We start from the raw sequence: 18981 nt of genomic DNA on the forward strand, positions 1-18981 counted from the left end.
GTGGACTAAATTGTATTATCTTAGTACAATACAGTAGCTTATGCTGCTTAAGAGGGTCCTTTTTTGCATCATCAATCAGAAATGGGTTAAATGCGTAACTATAGTTAAGGTGCATTTGTCTCTATAGTGGTTCTAATCACACTGGAGAACTACAGAATATTTCATGTGGCCAAGTACCCTGTTCTACAGCCATTGCCAAGGCAGTATGCATGAACTGTTGGGTCGGTGTGTTGTTTTTTTTAAAAAGATCTCTGTCAAACATGATGTGACATGACCTGTGTATTCACAAATGGAAATTTGGAGCGGTTTTTTTTGGTGTGTGTGAACTTTGTCTTCAAATTACTCATATCTCATATAATTGTATAAATGACCAGATTTTCTGGACCTTTAAGGACTTTGCTAATACGAAACAACACAGCTAAGCATTTTCATATCCTCCTGATGCCCAATAGAACAAGCATGAAAAATATATCCATCAGATGAAGATTGATATACTTTGCAGACTTAATGATGATGATCTATGAGCTATTAAAAATTAAAAGAAAAATCCCATTTCTTTTCTTAATTTTTCTAGATTCCATTTGATGATGTACGTTAACATGTTGAATGTTTGTGGGATATTTTTTTTTATTATTTTTTGCTCTTTGATGGCTTTTTTTACGGGATTGAACATTGATGTGCTGTATAAAGATTTATCTTCTAATCACCTGGAAGAAAGGTGAAAGTACAAGTTGTTTAAAATCTGGAAGACTGTACAAAACTTTCATTTTCAGATATTGACATAGAAATTTTTTGTATAGGAATTTCAAAGGTATGATCCTGTGAAGTACTAGACTGTCCTAGGAGATGCTGAGGACTTTATACGTGCACTGACATTAGTGCACATTAGGACGACCTGACTTTTTTGACCTCCCAAAAAAAGAAATGCTAGTAAGAAAGCTATTCGTGTTTGCATTACTAATAGTTTAAAAGGCTGTATCAAAATGCAGAGGGTTTCTTTCAAGCACAGCTGTGGAGTGGTAAAATAGCACATCAGCCCCTGTGAAATAGGGCACTTGAGTGCTCTCATGAGGCACATCATTTTGATTTGAATATTGTTGAACTCACTAACAAAAATTCCAGTAAATTCAAAATTCATGATTGGCTGACAAATACTTTACTTTGAAGTTTCTTCTTTGTGCAGGAAGAATATTCTCATGCCCCTGTGACTTTTTTTTCTTTTCCCTGAAGATGAAATAAAATGTCAGCCACTTCTGTTTGAGAGGCAATTCATGACTGCTGAAAGACTGTGTTGGTAGACAAAACCCCTGGTGGGACCAGGTGTACTCAGTCATTGTGCTCCAGCGTGGCAGCAAGAATATTCAGACTAGATCTTCTGTTCTTTTTGCTGTTCTTACTACAAACTATAAACTTATGCTGCAGATTAAGATGATTATTACACTAGTATCCTGTATTTGATTTGGCATACGTTAATTCTACTAGCCCTTTGCAGCACAATTGCCTGTTAGAAAAGAAAACACTTATACTGAATTCCTCATTTAGGAGATGGGGATTTCATTATTTCTGTTACTGACTCAGTCAACAGACATCAGTTATAGACTCATTCATTTACTGTCATTAATTAGATCAAAAACTGAACCTACATACTGAGAGGTTTATTGGAACTGTTCACATGTATTTAATTTCTCCATCTATGTCCGTAGAAACATTGCTAATATGTTAGTGTGGGATACCTTGCAAGAGAGACTTTAAAACATGTTCTTTTCAATGCACACACTGTAGTTTTGTGTTGAGAAACGTAATATAGGAATATGTATATGTTAGGGTTTTTCAATAAAAGAGAGAAACAGTATGAGACAATTTTTCAACAAAGTCATGTTCCTGTTACTTAATTAAAATAATAATTTTAAATTGATACAACTGATTGTTCTATGGACTCGTTTCAATAATGCCTGCAATTTGATACTGAGCAATTTTTATTTGTTTGCCCCTCTTTTGGTTTTCAACAGAGGTGGTGAATTGTTTCAGTAGCAGGTGAAGGGAAAAACTGTCAACTCTTCTGTGTGATCCACTTAATACGATGCAAAGTTCTTCCTATTACCTGTCCTTTTTGGTTACTCTCTTGCTATTCTATTGCTATGTGAATTAGTAAAGGGGAAGATTTCTCCTGACTACGTCAAATGAACTATGGATAGTTCATACTCCGTGTCCTTAAAAACTTATGTAGCTGTGCAGGGTAAGTTAAGTAACTTTCTGACTTTATCTGCAGACAACCTTATTTTTTTCTCTCCCACTGTATTGTGTTGTGCTGCTGTATTGTGTTGTCCTTATGTGGTTTGCTGTCTTCTCCCTACTCCCAACAATCACCCTTTGGAAGTTCATATGGTCATTGAAGTCAGAAAAGTCGGTTGTGCTTCATATTGACCCTGAAATCAGGAATTCAGGTGGCGGTAAGGGGAGGGGATGCTAAAACTTCAGTTCAAAGATTAAAAGTCAAAGTTGGGGAAGATTTGACTCTGAATTTGGCTCACATCTACAACACTCAAACTCATTGCTGACAAAGTTACATTTATATGTGAGGTAAGGCTTGAAGCTTTAAGTTACAAGGTTGATTTTCGGGATGATTATTCACAAAACCATGTAATTAATCTGTCATAGGAAAACATAGATTGCATTTGGTGTACTGCTTTCTCCATTAAGTCAACATGAGTCGTTCCACTGACTTTAATGAGCTTTTGAATCTCCTCGTAAATCTGCTATGCGGAGTGTCCAAATAAAAATTTATTTGAGGGTGACCTTGATGTTAATTGTTAGTGGTTCCATGTTGTTTAATTGCCAGGAAAACTCAATGCATTAGTAGGACTATCATATGGTATAGTCCTTTCTATTGGATACTATTAGCATCAAGTTGATATATATAATATTAATTGTGCATAATGTTAGTGGGCAGTCACAGTATGCCAGTTATATTTTGTGTCTATGAAACAGGGGGAAAAAAAAGGAATTTCTTCAGTTATTTTAAATGTCATTTGTGCCTTCAGCTGAATCCCTGCAAAATTAATGCTTTTTGATCAAGTAGCTCTTTAGAGGATCTCTGAAGTTTCACTCTTATTCAGTGGCTTTTAATCCCAGATTTTGTGTATTGGCTGTAATTACTTTAAAATTATATCTCAAATTTGTAAATACCATAAGGCAGATTCTATTCAGTCCTATGATATTTAATAAATTTAACATCTGCCAGAAAAGTTCAGTCATCTGTATCCCAAATGGAAATGTTTCCTGCTTTAACATGTCATATTTAATTCAATTAGAGGAAAAATATGGGAAATATATTAGAAGTATAAAAGAAAGAGTTCCTTTAATATGTGTCTGCTAAACAGAAAAGTAGCTGGTTTGCTGGAGGGACATAATTACTGTATTTCCTAGTGGTACAAAAATGTGGGCTAGTTAGAGAGTTGGGGAGAGAAATTGTTTTGGTTTTGTTTAATGGCTTTCCCAATTCCTTGTTACTGCTGGTAATTATTGTGTCTTTTCTTTTAGTTGGCGCTTAGTGCATTAGGCTGTATTTAGGATCATTTTATTAATTGAAAATGTGTTTCAGAACAATTGTGAATTAGATAAGTGACTTGATTAAGACTCTGTCTTTAAAACTATAAAATGAGAAAATAAGGTGAGGGAAATTAATCTTGACTCTAGACAATAGGAAGATAAGACTCTGGTTTGCAGTGTTAAGGGTACGTGTTTAGGGAGAATCAAGGAAGAGAGCAAAAACATTCTGCATTTGCATTATTTCTCCTCCATTTTACAGTAGTAGTATAAAAGCATTGACAAAGATTGTGGCTTTTGAGACCTTGTTCATACATGTAATAAAAGATAAAATCTGCCCAAAGAGCTTCCAGACCGAACAGAGGTAGGACAAAAGGAAAAAGTGTTATAATACTGACAGCCTTCACTTTTTTACCTCTCTGCCTCCGTTTTCTGTGTATAAAATGGACATACTCAATAAGTATATTAAATAAAGGTAAGGTATTCAGATACAGAGTAATAGAGATCTTTTACCTTTCGCCGGTAGGGACCTAGCAAGTTTGAATCAAGGCCGTTACACTTGGTTCTTTGATTTAACTCAAATTCTAAGCCATCTACTTAGTGGGGTACATCTGAGCTCAACTTCAGAGTCCACATGCAGTGGCATCTTGGAGGTCTTGATATGGCCTGCAGTTTACCAGGTAGAGCTTGCTGACTTTGTTTCTCTCTAGAAAGGTAATAAGCGAATCAGCATATATCAGGATATACAAACAGATCTTTGCCTTTACCTTATGCTCATCTCCAACAAATTTCCTCTGGCCTTTGACACACCCCATTTTTATCATTTCACATGTCCATGAAGACTAATTTGTAATCCCTTCTGATAATGGTGTGATTTACATGCGTGAAATGTATTTTCCAGGAATATGTCTGTAGACTTCGTAGAATGGTTAGAGGTGGAAGGGGCCTTAAAGATCATCTAATTCCAACCCTCCTGCCTTGGGAAAGGGACATCAACCACTAGACCAGGTTGCTCAAAGCCCCGTCCAGCCTGGTCTTGAACACCTCCAGGGATGGGGCATCACAGCTTCTCTGGGCAACTTGTTCCAGTGCCTCACCATCCTCATAGTGAAAAATTTCTTCTGATATCCAGTCTAAATCTACTCTATTCCATATTTGAAGCCATTACCCCTCATCCTATCGCTACATGCCCTTGTAAACAGTCCCTCTCCAGCTTTCCTGGAGGCCCCCTTCAGTTACTGGAAGGCTGCTGTAAGGTCTCCCCAGAGCCTTCTCTTCTCCAGGCTGAACAACCCCAACCCTCTCGAGCCCGCCCTCATTGGAGAGGTGCTCCAGCCTCTGACCATCTTTGTGGTCCTCTACTGGACTTGTTCCAACAGGTCCATGTCCTCCTTATGTTGGGGGCCCCAGAGCTGGACACAGTACTCCAGGTGGGGTCTCATAAGAGCAGATAGAGGGGCAGAATCCCCTCCCTCACCCTGCTGGCCACGCTGCTTTTGATGCAGCCCAGGATGTGGTTGGCTTTTTGGGCTGCGAGTGCACATTGCTGGGTCATGTTGAGCTTCTCATCCACCAGTACCCCCAAGCCCTTCTCAGCAGGGCTGCTCTCAATCCATTCTCCACCCAGCCTGTATCTGTGACGTGTGGTGTAAAGCCGAGTTACAAGGAAGTCCTTTAAGCGGGTGTCTCTCTCTAGATATATATGGATGTGCTACGTAGCTTTTGTGCAAACTAATGGGCATAAATTATATATTCTTAAATGCTTCTTACATTTATTAAGTTAATTTCATTTTTAAAAATACCTGAAAATAAAAATAGGGTTTAGAAAATTTTAACTCTTCACATGCTTTTATCATTCGACAGTTAGCTTAATTCACTGTAGTAATTCTCTTATTTAAAAAAAAGGCATACTAAGCATGTTCTTCCACCAGAAAATTTCTTTTTCTCAATATTTCATATCTGACACTGTGCTAAATGAGAACATGACTTAACTGTTGATATTGATTTGCATGTCATTTTTTCATTTCACTTTCCTATTCAAAAGGAATCAGTGCTGACAAGTTAATGAACTCCAGCTACAAATACATAGATAAGCCAAGGGATAGGTTTAGTACCTGCCTTGTTCTAATTATGAAAGGTTTTCCTTAGGTGACTGTTTCATGTTCACTACGGGGAAACTGGAATGCTCTGTTCTTATAGTAACCATCAACAAACCAGACTATCTGGAGAAGTGACGTAACTGGGCGCTATTTATAGAAACCTTTTAGCAAGTCTAAATTCACTTATCCCAGTATATTTAAGTCTTTAATATTTACGTGTGGAATACAATTACTTAAAGTACACCAAGCCCTAGGGCTCTACATTTAGTAAGGATTCATAAAACTATGCTGCATTATGTCTTTTATTTTTAAATTAACTTCTTGTATAAATTAATAGGTTTGGACATTAGTAGTGGAGATCAGGACCGTAGAGCTACCTCTCAGCAGCTTTTTCACTAAACTTGTTTGTAAAACTTTTGTCTCTGATATAATGAATACATCTGGTATCTAAGAAGTCTTTCCTTTGTGTTTTGGATGTTTTTTATATATATATTACTCCAGTTACCATTTTGCACAGATAAATTGGTCAATCTGATGAAACTGATCTTTTGGACGGTATCTTCTGCTGCTAGGAGTTATGATCTGCACCCCATGCAGTGCTACAGGATTGGGGCAGAATGGCTTGAAAGCAGCTCGACAGAAAAGGACTTGGGAGTGTTGGTTGACAGCCGGCTGAATATGAGCCAGCAGTGTGCCCAGGTGGCCAAGAAGGCCAACAGCATCCTAGCCTGTATCAGGAACAGTGTGGTGAGCCGGACTAGGGAAGTGATCATCCCCCTGTACTCGGCACTGGTGAGGCCCCACCTCGAGTACTGCGTTCAGTTTTGGGCCCCTCGCTACAGGAGGGACATTGAGGTGTTGGAGCGTGTCCAGAGAAGGGCTACAAAGCTGGTGAGGGGCCTGGAGGACAAACCTTATGAGGAACGACTGAGGGAGCTGGGGTTGTTTAGCCTGGAGAAGAGGAGGCTGAGGGGAGACCTTATCACCCTCTACAACTACCTGAAAGGAGGTTGTAGAGAGATGGGGGCTGACCTCTTCTCCCTGGTGACAACTGATAGGACGAGGGGAAACGGGTTCAAGTTACGTCAGGGGAGGTTTAGATTAGATATTAGGAGACATTTTTTCACTGAAAGGGTTATTAAACATTGGAATAGGCTGCCCAGGGAGGTGGTGGATTCACCATCTCTGGAGGTGTTTAAAAAAAGGGTAGATGGGGCACTGAGGGACATGGTTTAGAAGTGGCTCTTGTCAGGGTAGGCTAAAGGTTGGACTCAATGATCTTAAAGGTCCCTTCCAACCTCAACAATTCTATGATTCTATGATTCTATGAAATCTGGTTCAGTATTAGAAAAAGCTGAAAATCCTAGGGCCTTTTTCTTAGTCTTATAGGTGGGTATTTTTGTCCATACGACTTGAAGCTGCTTCCAGAAAGGAAGAACTATAGAACAGGGTAAAATTGACCCTACATTAACTGATGCTAATCTATAGGGTGTGCAACTCTGAAGTCCTTGCTGTGCTTGTAGAGGATGAATGGACTGTGGTACTCCTCTGTAGTGTAGATTTACTAGAAGGTAATTCTCCACCGCCTGGGAAATTTTTGCTAGGCGCTTCCTGCATTATCAGCAGTGATACAGATAGTTAATCTGATCAGGGAATTTGGTTACTGAAGTCACTTGTGGACCTTTGGAATTAAAGACTTTGCTTCCAAATGTTTGCATGGGTTACAAGACCATGCAGAAATGGAGTGATGGAAGAAAGAGAAGCTGTATATGTTAGCTAGCTTAGCTATGTGAAGTAAATTTCTGTGGTGACCTTAAAAGGCAGGGAACAGTATGTTTCATACTTTCCATCATAATTTCTCTTTTCAGAAGAACAGGGTGGAGATGGTTGTGGTATGCTGCCCTGAATTCCGTATGCATGCCTTGCCAGGCGTTGCTCTGGCAATGGGAATAAACTGTTGTCTCTGAGGAATACACTAGTGGCATTTGGCCAACCAGACAAGTGGCATAAACAAAAGTTTAAAACTGTATTTTGGAAGCCGTGCCTGCACAGTATTAGAAGTCTGTTCTGCTTCTGTGTTGTGCTGACGATGCTGACAGGCAAAGTCAAGGTGCACTAGTTTATTGACTTTAGAGGGAGCTCTGATTTTTCAGGAGGAGGGAGCTAGATGTGCAGCAGAAGAAAATACCTTTTTCTCCCTCTTACCCCAAAACAAAACAAACTCAAAACACAACTAAGGAGCACCAGCAGCAATAATATTATTTATCGAGGATGCCAGGATGAGGCGTTGGAAAGGGTGTTCTTAAAAGTTTTTGCCAACTTATTACCCCAGTCTTGCAACTGGATATGCATGGGGATAAGCCTGATGCAGGATTCAGTTCTCTGTCATTTTATACCATTCATATTTTCTGAACGTGAGAAAAAGGTGAAAGAACATAAAAGATTGATTCAAGATTAAAGTTTCAAAAGCTTAAGATTTGAACTTTACTCAAATCTTTGGAAAAGGTTTGAAAAGCTATTTTGTAATCATATCTTTCATTTCAGCTGTAGTTGGAAACAATACTATCAACATAGCATAAAAATATTGTGTTTATCACGTTTCTATTTGTATTGCAAGAGTAAATATCTCCCAGGGCTTCTAAATTTGCAGGCTCAAGAAGTTTGTGATTATTCAAGATAAGCTTCAGACAAGCCTATAAAAACCCTGCTATTTGTTTTGTGTAAATGCAGACCTCCTCATGTTTTTGAAGTGTAGCCATAACTGACATGAGCAGTGGGGTCACATAGTTGTTATTGTTTTTTGCTAGTTTCAGTGTATTTCTTGTATTTTCTTGGAAAGTTTAAACGTGTTTGTGGTAGAAGTACACAGATTTAGTAACATAGAACTAATCTCTATATCCCGTCATTATTTAATACGAAAATTGAAGTGCTTGTGATTCAGAGGAAAAGAAGGGGTGCGGGAGGAAGACCTGTCTGAGAGTGATCTGGTTGTAATCGCTGTATCTGTGTAGAAAACAAAATAGTCTGAAACAGCAGACTTCAGCTGAAGTCTCATGTGGACCTAGTGCCTGAAGAGGGACCTGACTCCCTGAGGCATGGGTGAGATGTCACTGAGCTGCCTGCTGGTTCTGGTTCCTTACCCAGATGTTCAGATCAGCAGCTTTAATCTGAGCTCTTCCCTGTACTTAACTGCTGTAAAGATTCTTAAATAGCATTGATAAACTGTGTTTTTATTCTGTCCTCTGGACATCCTGCTTTAGAAGTCCATGCCAAAGCTTTGAGTTCTACCTTAGTGGCTCTTCACGCTGATTTTGCAGAGTCAGCTACAGCAGGGTGGCTTTGAATAATTTCCCTGCCAGGGAATGCCTATCACCTCAAGGAGGTGGAAATAAATGGAAACAATGTTGCCAGAACTAATAAAAAAAAAAAAAAGAAGAATGGGAATGAATCCTGTTTCTACAAATTTTCTAGGAGAGAAACTGGGAAGACAGGTGTGGGACAGAGAAGAGGAGAGGTGGAGAATAATAATCATGTAAAAGTTGTGGCAGACAGAAGGGGTCATAAAGAGCACTGAAATAAAAAAAAAAATAAATAAAAGGAGGGGGAAGTAGATAGATGGGATATCGTAGCTCTGAAAATACAAAGGAAAAGAATGTAATGTTAAAAAAAAAAAAGCAAGCTATATCTATTCTTACAGGTTTCCTCAAATTGTTCATGCCCCCTCACTCTGTTTTAGTTTCTCTTTGCAGCCTGTAGCATGAGTCTCATAAAACTTCACTAAGATTATAATGCAATACCTTGGCACCAATCTCTCTTGTTTATGTGTCCATTAGTTCAAAGCCACAGACAGGCAATTTATTGGGTATGAAAAATGTCACCTATGGCACCCTCATTTGCATCTGAAAATTGATTTTTGTCACACTGGGATTTTAGGACAACCTTTTTTGGCAGCCAACATTGCCACAAAGCATAATAAAAATAATTATGTGACCACAAAAGCAGGTAAGGTTCACTGTAAATTTTAAGTCTCTACAGAATTGTAGTTGGCAAGGCATTATTGATGAGATTGTGAGAGAGTTACCTGTGGTAATCCTTCTTGATGATTTAATATTGACACCTAAACTTAAAACATAACTTGTGATTGCTAGCTAAGTGTGTAACAACATAATGGTACTTGATTATCTTTAGTCGAACATTCCAGCACGATAGCAGAATATTAGAAATGTCAGTTGAACAATTGATGAACTATTAATTAAGATTTTTTAAAGTGATAATTACTGAGCTATGGAATGCTTTTTAAGGAAGTACTATAAAACACCTTTTGATGATCAGTTAAAACATCACCTACTTAGCATTTTTGCAAGTGCTAAGTTAATTCATTTTTCACTCTGATGTATTTGGCTCTTGGAGTCTGCCAGTTTTTGTCTATTTGCTGGTGAGATGGTTAATGTACATGAGAAGATGCCATTGCCCATTGTGATACTGAAAAATCCTATTAATTATCAGTGTTAAGTTGCTCAAACACTTTCATTAGTTATTTTGGCAAAACAATTCCCCAGGGCAAGATATATTTATATAACAAATTCCTCTAAAGCTGAATCAACCATAAATGGATTATGCAAACTTGTTTCTTTTCTTGTAGATAAATTGTTTTACAGCAGTGTTCATTATGAGAAAGTTCTTTGCCCACTGTAGTACTTTATCAGCACAGAATAATCTACAGCTTCAGTTTCAATGGTAAAAAGACACCATTCTTTAATATGAATGCAGCTTTTAATCTTAGCTCAGGATGTTGGTTCTTTTGGTTCTTTTTTTCTTTTCTGCCTTATTTAAAAGAAAGGCAAAGGATGGCAATTTATAAGCTCATATTCCTTAAACAAAGTTTCTGTATGCGGCTATGAAGGGAGCAATGTGCTGTTGAAAATGGATGATCGTGATTTAAGATGCATGTTAGAGAAAGAAGGGAGAAAAAATAGTGATTCTTGGTATTTAAGAAATATGTAAGTTTGTATACAAACATTGAAAGTATGCAGTGGGAAAAGTTGGGTTTATTGAAGACTTTGTTTTTGCTAAAATAAAAATTTATACCTCTGTTTTCTAATCAAATTCATATTCAGTGTCTTAATACTTCATTAATAATACTTTGGCATTTGAATATTGAGAGAAGTGCTTGGAGTGTGACACTACTTCTGGCTGGTTTTGTGGAATGCCTTTACTAGGATTTATGAGATGGGCTGTTAAACAGTAAGCAAGGACTGTGCATACATATTTCACATTCACACGATGCTGTTTCTGCTAGCAGAAGGATTTGATCTTAATCATGGGTTAGTCATAGTCCACCCAAAGCTAAGCCTGTTTTAAATCATGAGTGGCACAAATATTTTGCACTGACATCAGGCTTCAGCTGCCAGGCACACTTGCTGTCATTTAGGACCCACTGACAGTTTCTAGCAGAGCTGCTGGCTTGAAAGGGACTACCAGGAAAGTTAGAGACTTTACCTAATTAGTAGTGGGATGAGATGTATCTCTGTTGGCTATCGCAAGCGTCACCCAAAATCAGACCCAATACCTTTATATTCCAATGTGGCATTACAACTCAGGAAAAACTCAGATATATTTCTTCTTTGCAAATGGTTTTACAGTCCATCAGTTCTTGCAGTCTGGGTTTAAATATTTACTGGGGAAAAAAAAATATATTACTGTTGTTTTCTAAGTTTCTCTCCATTGTTTTAGCAGTATTTCCTCCTTCAGGGTTTGTTTGGTTTGGTCTTCAGGACTTTGGCTATATTTTGAATGTAGGCTTTATAGTTTGCAGAAATAGCGTGGATCACAGTCTGAGAGTGTGCTCAGTAACATAGTTTTACCATATTTGGTTCTTTTCAACCGAAAGCAGCAGCCTTCGCTAGTAAAATTCTGTATTTAGTTTTGAACCAGTGATTTTGCTGTTATAAATCATTGCGTCCAATACAGAAGAAAAATCATTACTCTCAGTGGAGAAACAGGCAAATACAAGTGGTTCTTTTACAAAGTTAAAGGAAGCAAAAAGGTGTGAGTTTCAATGTTTCTCATACTGAGAGCATCAACAGAAAAAAAGATTCTACTGTATTCCTATATATGCTACATTGAAATACTAGTGGATATTTTTTCAACCTTGTCGAATGAGATCTGGCTGTTACTGGCAATATGAACACGACTACTTGCTTCTCATTCTTTGCTTGCTCAAAGCTCTGAAAAAGGCAAATACTAGTTTACTTGGATCTCCACGATTTTTATCTGACCGAACTATCTATGCTTCAATCTAGGAAAGTTTTAATCCCTGGAAAGTACTAATCAATAGAAGAAAACCCCATAATTTCTATGTAGATAACTAGTAAAATGAATTATTGCACAAGTTCCATTTCATTCCAATGCAAGACTGTTCCAAACTTCCGTCCTATTCTTTGTCATCTTCATGTTTCTGTGAATGCTCTTTTTAGCCAAATAAGCTTCCTAGGCCACAGTCTCCACTGATTCCATGCAATTCCTTTGTTTTATTATTTTTGTTTGTTTGTTTTTGCAATTCATGCTACTAGTGCTCCAAGTGGCACAGGCATTACTTTCCGTCAAGTCATTCAGACCATAGATAACCTTTTTGTTTTCATCTTGTGCTGTAAATGTAATAAATCAAATCCTTCCCAAAAGCAAGTTTGAATTTTATATCATGAAATTTGCATTTCATGCTCTGTTGCTTATTCACAGAAGCCATCCAATCTAAAAAGAAAAATAATACCACATGACTTGTGTAACTAATACAGACAAATGTTTCTAAGCAACTGCCTGAGCAATCTGAAGATCAAAAATTACTCATCTGAGAAACTTGCGTATAATGGTAGATAATGTATTTGTTCACAGATTTCAGGGTCTGCTAATGGACAGTTTGTAAACTGAAACAGGACCAAAAATGTATCAAATTATGAATGCTGCAATTTATTAACCTTGTCTCTATGAGATAAGTTCAGCAAAATAAAGCTATTTTAAGCTAGGAAACCGATATACCATGCTTCTGAAAGGGTCAGGCGATAGGAACCAGAACCCTAAAGCACTAAGCTGATGGTTTGATTTTGTTGCAGTGCTACATTCAGATAGCAAAGAGAATGGTGCAGACAAAGTTGAATAACACAATGTAGAATTCATTTTCTTACATTCCTTGAAAATTCTGCACTTCATAGAAACAACATGCTGTGCATAATCTGATATACACAATGGGTCTTTGGTCACATTTTGAAGCAGAACATTTGTACTTGGCATGTGCGATGAGAACTGAAGAATTCATCTTACGAATTCATAATGCCATTTAAATACAGTCCAATCAAAGCTCTTCTGGGGCTAGCTGCATGATGGATAATTATGAGGAGTATAGAGAGATTTTGCTGATTTAGCTCAAGCTGTGAGAACTCAGCTTTTTAAATTCTAAAATTCTCCTGCTAAATTCCAATGTGTCAGTAAAGGCAGCAGACATCACAGGTCTGACTTTAATGACTTCAGTGACTTTGGGAGCAAGACAATGTGTAGAGATAAAAATAAAACTTATCTGACAGAACCGAACAAATATGAAATATGAACAAAAATGTGAGGTGGAAACTAAGGGGTGGGAAATAATATTCTGTTTTGGTGGGAGCTCAGGTTTTTGAATGCATTTGAATGTATCACTTCTTTCTCAGAAAGGCACTGGATTAGAAATCAAGAGATCCGAGTAGTTTTTAGATGTGTGAGGTGTAAGTGCTAAAATAATGTGAATCACTGGAAAGTCTCTGGGAGCAATTATTGGAATAATACTGAATCTTTGTCTTCTCTATCCCCTGTGAATGCTTTGACCGCTGGACTGTCTGCCCCTATTCAGTCACTCCGTTGTAGTCAATGAGGAGCGATGGAGTGCTCCAGCCCTGCTCTAACAGTTTTGAGAATACTATTTCTTTTTAATACTCTTGGATGCTGGTTCCCACTGACTGGAAACCCAGAGTAGGTAGCCTGTGGCCAATGCTACAAAAACAAGGCAGTAGGAGTAGCAGTAGAGTTGCCGAACAGATGGCGTGCAGGCTGGGAGTAAGGTTGGATCTGTCTTGTTATGGCCAGGAAACTTGAATAAAACCTGTTTACTTGGTGTTTGTGTAGGTGGTGACTGTTCTCATCCCATGGAAACACTCAGTTAAAAGTCAACAGGTGTGAAGTAGGGAATATAAATATTTCTATGCTATCATGGCTGCACGTTGTTAGAGCAGAATGCTCAGATCCAAACATATGAATTTTAATGATATACAGTATTGAACTATCAATGTCACATTTCATTTATTGTAAAGCTGTACTCAACTTTAGTTTCAGCAGTTATAATCCAGAAAAAAACCTTCAAACCATTGTAAACTATAACTCCTGCCATTTTAGGCTCTTTTTCCTGAAGTATGTGGCAATTAATATTGTTAGCAGCTTGATGTTACAGCTCATGAATCATTGATCTGTTCCAGTATAGCAATTAATTCGCTCCTGATTCCTGACAGGTATACTTTTTGAATTTTCTGAATTAGACTTAATTGCCAGCATGTGATTAAAGGGAAATATGAGAGAATCCACTGAGATCTCCAAGTCTATGCCTGGGTCCCCATCTTGCATGTTTCACTTTTCTTTTGGAAATATTCTGCAAAGTTGAGCTTTGATTTCCCACCCCAAAATAGATATGGCAAAACCAAAACAATATTGCTATTTCTAACTAGCATATTTTACAAGTTTTATAGAAGTTGGATCTAGACGAAAAATTTGAGTGAACGTCTGGTTTTGGGTTTTTTTAAGTGTTTAGTAGTCATACTTTTTAAAAAGTTGTTTTATTGCATGTGAGTTTTTAGATACCTCTCACCTAAGTTAGAACTTCACCTGCGTACTCTCTTCTTCAGTAAGACTATGTGGGTCTTTGAGACTGTCAGGCTAATGAAAGGCTTGGAACTAACAGGCATTGTCCTGGGAATTTAGTTGGGTCACTATGGTGGGAACAAGTAACACAGGGCATGTTCTTGTATTTTCATCTTTGACAAATGCAGTTAAAGTCCAGTACCAACTCCAGCACCGCTCAGGTAGTAATAAGAAGCTGTCCACAAGACACTACAACACTGCCTCTTCATTTGTATCACAGAATAGAATTAAGTTTCTGGTATCAGGCAGTTACTGTCGGTTAATTTGTTTGTATTGAAGAGTAAAAATACAGCCCAAGTTGTGAAGTGGATTAATACACTACGATTTCAGCTCTTGGGACTCAGTTAATGCCTGTTAATTAATTTGTTCTGAGTAGCTGCACCAAGCGGTGAAGTGGATTAATGCACTAACATTTCAGCTCTTTCGACCAAATTTCAGGTCGAGCTTGGTGAATGAGGAGTGTTGCTGTAGCCTAGGTCTAAGTGGGCATTTTGTCTTCATCAGGCTACCGCTTCATTTGTCAGTCTGGCAACTCCTGTATGGGAAAGCACAAGAACGCCAGCTCTGTAGAGCACCATGCTTGTGTAGTCAAGTCTAATAGACTTTTTTTTTTTATGCAGATCTATGATCTAAACATAATGCAGTCCTGCTTTGCAGTCCTATCTAACTTATTATTTTTGCTAGGAGTCAATACAGCTCTGATGTAATGGAAAGGAGGAAGGAAGGGGTGCAGGTGCTTGACTGCAATGTTACATTACATGCATGGGTGTACCAGTACTAATGCAAAGTACTGAAACTCCCTCCCAGTTAAGCCGTCCTTGATCACTGCAACAAGAAACAGGCTTCCCAGACTCTTAATAGAAGGGTTCTTGTTTTTCAGCATGAGATAACTGGCAATTTTTTTTTACAATACCCATGACCAAGTCTCCTACATGTAAACTGTGCCGTGCAAAGAGTATGATTCATCTGGGTGTGCCCAGCTGACTGCACATGCAGTTCTGGTTGCCAAAAGTTACAGGGTAGGGTCGTAGGACATACAGTCAGTGTCTTCACTGTGAATTTTTTTCCAGGCTTTGTGAAAACTCAAGCCAAAGTCTGAATTCCTCATTCACCTCCCTGAGAATTTTATGGAGTGGGAAAATAAGACATTTTTTGATCAGTCAGAATTAGTGAGACAAGGAAGAGATAACGTTTAATGTGTGTATATGTCCAACATGACATGAATTAATTCTAATTTTAAATAAATACCTGCTTTTATTTTAAAAGTGAGAAACAATGACCTGGAAGCTTTGGAACCCGTGGGTCTGCTGGTAGCTCAACAAGAGGTTTCTCTTTTTGCTGTCCTGCTTCTTGAATTGCTGTTTACACCATGCACACTGAGTTTAAAATCCCACTGTTGTGATTTGACATAATTTATAGATTTCTTGAATTGGCTTGGGTGGGTGTGCATTGGGAAAATGGCAGGGGAGAGGAGAACAGGGTCCTGGGATATGTTATGATGGTGTCTCTCCAGCTCTAGACTGATCTTTGGCATATCCAAATCTATTTGGTGCAGTACTTCATGCATGTCATGTCAGCTTCCAATGAGAAAGTCAGGAGTTAAAATATGGCATTATGAGGAATTGTTGTTACTTTTCTCGTCTTGAATGAGTTGAAGGACCTGTACCAGAATTGTTTCCAAATCTACCAGGATTTCACAAATTTTGACACTGGCTGTGCTTTTGGTCGGGGCACGAACTGATTATCTGATAAAGACAGGTGAAATAGGGAAGCTTTAGACTTGTGTAATGCCAAGACAGATGCTGTTCAAAAACAAAAGCCTAAGAATAGAAAAAAAAAAAATAATAGGTGTTTCTGGAAACAAAAAATGCAAATTTGACATTACTTCAGCTTGGGTAGTGTTGTATCATCAGTGTCCAAGAGAAACAAGTTCAAAATGAATGTTAAGGAATGAATGTTCTCCAAAAAAAAAATAAGACTTGCAGAATTACACTGAGACCTGAAGCAATAGAAAGTGAAGTGTTATTTGGGAATGCAGGAGGTGCACAGGAAGAACAGAAGTGCAGAGTTTAGACAAGAACAGCAAGGTAAATAATAATGTTTGGAATTAGATGAGGGGTTGTTTTGTTGAGGGAATGGAGATGAAGAAATTGAGGGATAACAAGGAATATGTGGCAACAGAGCTTTACAAATTGTTGGGGAGCAGGACTAGGAATGTTTAAATTGTAATCGCAGCTTGGAGCCTTGTTGGGGGTAGGAAGAAGTGTGTTTTTTGCATCCATTCAGACATGGGGCTGAGGCTGCAGCCACTAGATCTGTTAAGCCATATACATGACTTCAACATACACTATTATTGCTTTAGGGTATCGTGAAATTGCTTTTGTGTGGCACTGTTATAATGCAATGAATTCCATAGCACTTGGCAATCCAGAACGTGGGTATAAAACGTGTTAGTTTTCTTCTGTATACTTAATGACTGGCTGCCCTGCGGCAAGACATAGAAAACTGTTTTTCCAAGGTAGGACAACATCTGCTATGAATAGAATTTATTTACGTAAGAAATGAATTTTCTTTATTAGCAATTGTCCCTATATCCCAGAAGTGAAACATGGAACAGCTTGTTCATGGCTGCTTGTCTTATGCCACATTTGGAGTTGTCAGTGGTCTGGTACAGATTTTGTGGCATTATGTGGGTTAGTGCCCTATCAAAAGGGTTCATCTTTGATTCATTTATCGTGCCCTAGAATTGAGATATGTGTTCTGTCTCCTCCTCGCTCTGGAAATCAGGGTGTTTTCAACATGTGTGAAGCTTGCTGGGGGTTAAAGGGAAGCTCTTACATTTTGAGTTCCTCCAATATAAGTGAAAAAAGGAGTTCACTCAGTAGGAATATTAAGAGTAAAAAGTTAAGGCTTTGTCTCCATGCTGTGCGATGAATTTTCCATGTGACTTTGGTTCAGCCTCAAAAGGATCAGATTTGTGAAAGGCTTTAATTGCTTCAGAACTCTATGTGTCTAGTCCTATTTTCAATAGCAGTTTGGTATCTAACCCTACAGGAGATGCTTTCATTAAAAGACAATTGAAAAACAAAGACAAAACCCCCTGTTTTCAATAGCTTGAAACTATTGAAAGTTTTCAATAGTTTCACTTGAAAATATTGAATTCTTCAATTGAAACGATTCAGTTTGGAAAAATGTTATTACAGGACACTTTTCTTAAGGCTTGTATGCCTTGGCAGTTGCATCAACAAGTATTTTCCTTATTTACACTACATTTACTTAAGGTGCTGAAGGTTTTGGGACATCTTTAACAATTTTGAATTTTTTATCGCATGCTGTAAGAACAGTCTGGTTTTGTTTGCTTTGCAACCAGTGTAAGCACAGTAGAGAGGGGGAGTAGGATATTTTTAATGGTGATAAGTGATGTGTTGTTAATGTATCCTGGTGAAGACAGAGGCATAAGGTCAGCCATCATCTTTTTCCTTAAGCCCGTATTTGCAATGCTGTTTGACAAATGCCATCACTCGGCGCATATTTGGTTGTTTGTGTGTAAGGGATACCTCATTATATTTAATGAGCAGTGTGGAACCAATATGAGATTTCCTGAAAGAGGGGGTGACCCACATATGGTTTAAAATGAGAAAATAACACTCGCTAAATGATTACAAGAAAAGTCTGAAATGTTAATTTATAAAAAGAAAAGGCACTTGGTCATCATTTCTTTGTTAGAACAGGTAACTCCCATGGTTAATGTGTACAAAAGAAAAGTTAATGGCATTTAGTCCATTATCGTCTTACAAAAACTTTACCCTGACATAGAATAAGGCAGGTGTGAAGATAAATGAAACTTACACTTGAATAGAAACAGGACTTTTCCATCACAAAAGATACTGCAGAGGTTCAGGGCAATAATGGAATGTATCATTTCACAAAGCAAAAGTTTAGATTTGTCTTCACGGTAGTTGACATTTTCTCACATAGGCATTACAAAAATACTTTAGAATAAACTAGAATTAAAATAGTTATGGTTTATACATGACTGAATGATTTTTTCCTAATATGTTCTTCACTCTAAAGATAAAAGGAACCTCCATCCTATAAAAATACTTATCGCACAGCTAGCTGAATGGCACAGTAGCAAAGCTGTAGCCTGAGATTACCAAATATTCTGAAGTTAATGGGCATATTGTATAAGCAATGTAAGGATCTGCCTCTCTATGTAGCAGTTATAACAGTAGAAACACACAGCGTAATTAAATCAAATTCCACCAGCAATTTTCATTACCCAGATGTTATATCTGACCATGCTTCACATGCCTGGAAGCTTCCATGCTCTGACATACCTGATTCCCCTTAGCATGCTAGATTTTAGCTGGGTTTATTCTTCTAAAGTATACAATGT

General features: G+C 37.9%; 1 protein-coding gene across 2 annotated transcripts in view; it reads left to right on the forward strand.

The window, feature by feature from the left end:
* CDH13 (cadherin 13) overlaps positions 1-18981 on the forward strand; it is a 501672-nt gene that overhangs the window by 177089 nt on the left and 305602 nt on the right. The window lies entirely within an intron of this gene.

The sequence above is a fragment of the Chroicocephalus ridibundus genome, chromosome 4, assembly GCF_963924245.1.
Source record: "Chroicocephalus ridibundus chromosome 4, bChrRid1.1, whole genome shotgun sequence".
NCBI lineage: Eukaryota > Metazoa > Chordata > Aves > Charadriiformes > Laridae > Chroicocephalus > Chroicocephalus ridibundus.